The sequence below is a fragment of the Coregonus lavaretus genome (assembly GCF_964263955.1).
Source record: "Coregonus lavaretus genome assembly, contig: HAP1_SCAFFOLD_321, whole genome shotgun sequence".
Taxonomy (NCBI): Eukaryota; Metazoa; Chordata; class Actinopteri; order Salmoniformes; family Salmonidae; genus Coregonus; species Coregonus lavaretus.
The window spans coordinates 469,966-477,465 of NW_028164856.1; positions in this window are offsets into that span (position 1 = coordinate 469,966).

The window sequence follows — 7,500 nt, forward strand, 5'->3', positions numbered from 1 at the left end:
CAGCTCTACCCTTTAGCTCAGTGCGGATGTTGCCTGTAATCCATGGCTTCTGGTTGGGATATGTACATACGGTCACTGTGGGGACGACGTCGTCGATGCACTTATTGATGAAGCCGGTGACTGAGGTGGTATACTCCTCAATACTCACAAGGAACCCGGATCTGCGCCACATGTATCTCTGTCTTTTCTTCATGCGAATGGATTTGGGCCTGGTACGGGAGAAGCAGTAAATCCTTTGCGTCTGTTCGATGTGAGTAATCGCTGTTCTGATATCCAGAAGCTCTTTTCGGTCATAAGAGACGGTGGCGGAAACATTATGTACGAAATAAGTTATAAACAAAATAGCACAATTGGTTAGAGGCCCGTAAAACGGCAGCAATCCCCTTCGGCGCCGTTCACGACCTATACCCTGCCCATTCCCCTCACCCACGACCTATACCCTGCCCATTCCCCTCACCCATATCGCAATATGTGCCACCCGTAAATGAGAAACATGCATACCAAGTATAGACAATATTGTGTTCCTTCCACTATATAGAAAATATCAGAAGCACTCAACTATCTGTTGACATCCCAGTCCCACCCACCCACCCACCCACCCACCAACCTACGGGTTATGGAAAATGTGCTCTTTCAGTATATCTCCAGTATGTTTCCTCCAAAATCTGCACTTCTATGTCGAAGATAATAAAACAAAGACTACAGTAATGTCCACATAAACACTACAGTAAATACTACAGTAATGTCCACATAAACACTACAGTAAATACTACAGTAATGTCCACATAAACACTACAGTAAATACTACAGTAATGTCCACATAAACACTACAGTAAATACTACAGTAATGTCCATATACACACTACAGTAAATACTACAGTAATGTCCATATAAACACTACAGTAAATACTACAGTAATGTCCACATAAACACTACAGTAAATACTACAGTAATGTCCACATAAACACTACAGTAAATACTACAGTAATGTCCACATAAACACTACAGTAAATACTACAGTAATGTCCACATAAACACTACAGTAAATACTACAGTAATGTCCACATAAACACTACAGTAAATACTACAGTAATGTCCATATAAACACTACAGTAAATACTACAGTAATGTCCATATAAACACTACAGTAAATACTACAGTAATGTCCACATAAACACTACAGTAAATACTACAGTAATGTCCATATACACACTACAGTAAATACTACAGTAATGTCCATATAAACACTACAGTAAATACTACAGTAATGTCCACATAAACACTACAGTAAATACTACAGTAATGTCCACATAAACACTACAGTAAATACTACAGTAATGTCCACATAAACACTACAGTAAATACTACAGTAATGTCCACATAAACACTACAGTAAATACTACAGTAATGTCCACATAAACACTACAGTAAATACTACAGTAATGTCCACATAAACACTACAGTAAATACTACAGTAATGTCCATATAAACACTACAGTAAATACTACAGTAATGTCCACATAAACACTACAGTAAATACTACAGTAATGTCCACATAAACACTACAGTAAATACTACAGTAATGTCCACATAAACACTACAGTAAATACTACAGTAATGTCCACATAAACACTACAGTAAATACTACAGTAATGTCCACATAAACACTACAGTAAATACTACAGTAATGTCCACATAAACACTACAGTAAATACTACAGTAATGTCCATATAAACACTACAGTAAATACTACAGTAATGTCCACATACACACTACAGTAAATACTACAGTAATGTCCACATAAACACTACAGTAAATACTACAGTAATGTCCACATAAACACTACAGTAAATACTACAGTAATGTCCATATAAACACTACAGTAAATACTACAGTAATGTCCACATAAACACTACAGTAAATACTACAGTAATGTCCACATAAACACTACAGTAAATACTACAGTAATGTCCACATAAACACTACAGTAAATACTACAGTAATGTCCACATAAACACTACAGTAAATACTACAGTAATGTCCATATAAACACTACAGTAAATACTACAGTAATGTCCACATAAACACTACAGTAAATACTACAGTAATGTCCACATAAACACTACAGTAAATACTACAGTAATGTCCACATAAACACTACAGTAAATACTACAGTAATGTCCATATAAACACTACAGTAAATACTACAGTAATGTCCACATAAACACTACAGTAAATACTACAGTAATGTCCATATAAACACTACAGTAAATACTACAGTAATGTCCACATAAACACTACAGTAAATACTACAGTAATGTCCACATAAACACTACAGTAAATACTACAGTAATGTCCACATAAACACTACAGTAAATACTACAGTAATGTCCACATAAACACTACAGTAAATACTACAGTAATGTCCATATACACACTACAGTAAATACTACAGTAATGTCCACATAAACACTACAGTAAATACTACAGTAATGTCCATATACACACTACAGTAAATACTACAGTAATGTCCATATAAACACTACAGTAAATACTACAGTAATGTCCACATAAACACTACAGTAAATACTACAGTAATGTCCATATACACACTACAGTAAATACTACAGTAATGTCCACATAAACACTACAGTAAATACTACAGTAATGTCCACATAAACACTACAGTAAATACTACAGTAATGTCCACATAAACACTACAGTAAATACTACAGTAATGTCCACATAAACACTACAGTAAATACTACAGTAATGTCCACATAAACACTACAGTAAATACTACAGTAATGTCCACATAAACACTACAGTAAATACTACAGTAATGTCCATATACACACTACAGTAAATACTACAGTAATGTCCACATAAACACTACAGTAAATACTACAGTAATGTCCATATACACACTACAGTAAATACTACAGTAATGTCCATATAAACACTACAGTAAATACTACAGTAATGTCCACATAAACACTACAGTAAATACTACAGTAATGTCCATATACACACTACAGTAAATACTACAGTAATGTCCACATAAACACTACAGTAAATACTACAGTAATGTCCACATAAACACTACAGTAAATACTACAGTAATGTCCACATAAACACTACAGTAAATACTACAGTAATGTCCACATAAACACTACAGTAAATACTACAGTAATGTCCACATAAACACTACAGTAAATACTACAGTAATGTCCACATAAACACTACAGTAAATACTACAGTAATGTCCACATAAACACTACAGTAAATACTACAGTAATGTCCATATAAACACTACAGTAAATACTACAGTAATGTCCACATAAACACTACAGTAAATACTACAGTAATGTCCATATAAACACTACAGTAAATACTACAGTAATGTCCATATAAACACTACAGTAAATACTACAGTAATGTCCATATAAACACTACAGTAAATACTACAGTAATGTCCACATAAACACTACAGTAAATACTACAGTAATGTCCACATAAACACTACAGTAAATACTACAGTAATGTCCACATAAACACTACAGTAAATACTACAGTAATGTCCACATAAACACTACAGTAAATACTACAGTAATGTCCACATAAACACTACAGTAAATACTACAGTAATGTCCACATAAACACTACAGTAAATACTACAGTAATGTCCATATAAACACTACAGTAAATACTACAGTAATGTCCACATAAACACTACAGTAAATACTACAGTAATGTCCATATAAACACTACAGTAAATACTACAGTAATGTCCATATAAACACTACAGTAAATACTACAGTAATGTCCATATAAACACTACAGTAAATACTACAGTAATGTCCACATAAACACTACAGTAAATACTACAGTAATGTCCACATAAACACTACAGTAAATACTACAGTAATGTCCATATAAACACTACAGTAAATACTACAGTAATGTCCACATAAACACTACAGTAAATACTACAGTAATGTCCATATAAACACTACAGTAAATACTACAGTAATGTCCATATACACACTACAGTAAATACTACAGTAATGTCCATATAAACACTACAGTAAATACTACAGTAATGTCCATATAAACACTACAGTAAATACTACAGTAATGTCCATATAAACACTACAGTAAATACTACAGTAATGTCCACATAAACACTACAGTAAATACTACAGTAATGTCCACATAAACACTACAGTAAATACTACAGTAATGTCCACATAAACACTACAGTAAATACTACAGTATACTACAATCTGCAAAAACACTACATTAATTACTATAGTATATACAGTTGAAGTTGGAAGTTTACATACACCTTAGCCAAATACATTTAAACTCAGTTTTTTACAATTCCTGACATTTAATCCTAGTAAGAATTCCCTGTTTTAGGTCAGTTAGGATCACCACTTTATTTTATGAATGTGAAATGTCAGAATAATAGTAGAGAGAATTATTTATTTCAGCTTTTATTTCTTTCATCACATTTCCAGAGGGTCAAAAGTGTACATACACTCAATTAGTATTTGGTAGCATTACCTTTAAATTGTTTAACTTGGGTCAAATGTTTCTGGTAGCCTTCCACAAGCTTCCCACAATAAGTTGGGTGAATTTTGGCCCATTCCTCCTGACAGAGCTGGTGTAACTGAGTCAGGTTTGTAGGCCTCCTTGCTCGCACACGCTTTTTCAGTTCTGCCCACAAATGTTCTATTGGATTGAGGTCAGGGCTTTGTGATGGCCACTCCAATACCTTGACTTTGTTGTCTTTAAGCCGTTTTGCCACAACTTTGGAAGTATGCTTGGGGTTATTGTCCATTTGGAAGACCCATTTGCGACCAAGCTTTTACTTCCTGACTGATGTCTTGAGATGTTGCTTCAATATATCCACAAATTTTCCTTCCTCATGATGCCATCTATTTTGTGAAGTGCACCAGTCCCTCCTGCAGAAAAGCACCCCCACAGCATGATGCTGCCACCCGGCCTTTCAGGTTATGTCGATATAGGACTTGTTTTACTGTGGATATAGATATTTTATACCTGTTTCCTCCAGCATCTTCACAAGGTCCTTTGCTGTTGCTCTGGGATTGATTTGCACTTTTCGCAACAAAGAACGTTAATCTCTAGGAGACAGAACGCGTCTCCTTCCTAAACGGTATGACGGCTGCAAGGTGTTTATACTTGCGTACTATTGTTTGTACAGATGAACGTGGTACCTTCAGGCGTTTGGAAATTCCTCCCAAGTATGAAGCAGACTTATGGAGGTCTACAATTTTTATTCTGAGGTCTTGGCTGACTTCTTTTGATTTTCCCATGATGTCAAGCAAATAGTTACTGAGTTTGAAGGTAGGCCTTGAAATACATCCACAGGTACACTTCCAATTGACTCAAATGATGTCAATTAGCCTATCAGAAGCTTCTAAAGCCATGACATCATTTTCTGGAATTTTCGAAGCTGTTTAAAGGCACAATGAACTTAGTGTATGTAAACTTCTGACCCACTGGAATTGTGATACAGTGAATTATAAGTTAAATTGTCACGATCGTCGGTAAGAGAGGAGGACCAAGGCGCAGCGTTGAATGTGAACATATTTATTATAGGTGATACACGATCAAAACAACAAAACGATAACGTGACAGTCAACGGTCTAACACAAACCAACTAGAACAAGATCCCACAACCACTGTGGGCAAACAGCCTGTTTAAATGTGGTTCCCAATCAGAGACAACCAGCCACAGCTGACACTCGTTGCCTCTGATTGAGAACCACACTGGCCAACATAGAAATGAAATACATAGATCTACACACCCTGGCTCAACATAACAGTGTCCCCAGAGCCAGGGCGTGACATAAATAATCTGTCTCTAAACAATTGTTGGAAAAATGACTTGTGTCATGCACAAAGTAGATGTCCTAACTGACTTGCCAAAACTATAGTTTGTTAGCAATACATTTGTGGAGTGGTTGAAAAACAAGTTTTAATGACTCCAACCTAAGTGTATGTAAACTTCCGACTTCAACTGTACTAGTTTTATTTATACTATAGTTGACTTTAAATACTACAGTATTCTACAGTAAATACTACAAGTCTGCATAAACACCACAGTGAATACTATAGTATTTATACCATATTTTTTCTTGTCGGTACCTACAGGTTATGGAACAGTTGCTCTTTTAATGTTTCTCCAGTAGTTTCCTCAAGGAGATTGTAGTATACTGTAGTATACTGTAGTATTTACTGTAGTATTTTTTGCAGACTGTAATATACTGTAGTATTTACTCTAGTATGTTTGCAGACTGTAATATACTGTAATATTTACTGTAGTATTATTTGCAGACTGTAATATACTGTAGTATTTACTCTAGTATGTTTGCAGACTGTAATATACTGTAGTATTTACTGTAGTGTTTATGTGGACATTACTGTAGTATTTACTGTAGTGTGTATATGGACATTACTGTAGTATTTACTGTAGTGTTTATATGGACATTACTGTAGTATTTACTGTAGTGTTTATGTGGACATTACTGTAGTATTTACTGTAGTGTTTATATGGACATTACTGTAGTATTTACTGTAGTGTTTATGTGGACATTACTGTAGTATTTACTGTAGTGTTTATGTGGACATTACTGTAGTATTTACTGTAGTGTTTATATGGACATTACTGTAGTATTTACTGTAGTGTTTATGTGGACATTACTGTAGTATTTACTGTAGTGTTTATGTGGACATTACTGTAGTATTTACTGTAGTGATTTTGTTGTATTGTCTTTGACATGGAAGCTTTCTCCTTGAGCAACACTACTGGATAAATACTAAAAGAGCGTGTAGTATAGTATTCAGTCACACTTTATTTGGATTGTCCGGATTTTCCATCTGTAGATGCTCATACTATTAACAAACGTATCTGCTGATAAGCAACTGCTTGCTAAGGTTACGGTTAGGGTTAGGTTTAGAGTAAAGGTTAGGGTAAGGGTTAAGGTTAGGGCTAAGGTTAGGGTAAGGGTTAAGTTTAGGGTTAGGATAAGGGTTAAGGTTAGGGTTAGGGTTAGGGTTAGTAGATAGTTGAAATGTTGTTACTGATAGTTTGTAGATAGTCTATAGAGTATCTGCAGATGGACTATCCAAATGAATTGTTATCTAGTATTCTACAGTATACTACAGTTTACTAGAGATTTCTATAATAAGTACTATAGTATTCTATAGTAAACTGTAGTATTTTTTCATGTTGGATGCCTCGCAGATACAAAGCCATTGTGAATATAATATAATATGACTGTTTAAGAATGAAGAATGGTGCTGGAGAGGATGGCTGCCATTTTACGGGCTCCTAACCAATTGTGCTATTTTGTGTGTTTTTTCGCATTGTTTGTAATTTATTTTGTACATAATGTTGATGCTACTGACTCTTATGACCGAAAAGAGCTTCTGGATATCAGAACAGCGATTAATCACCTCGAACTGGAC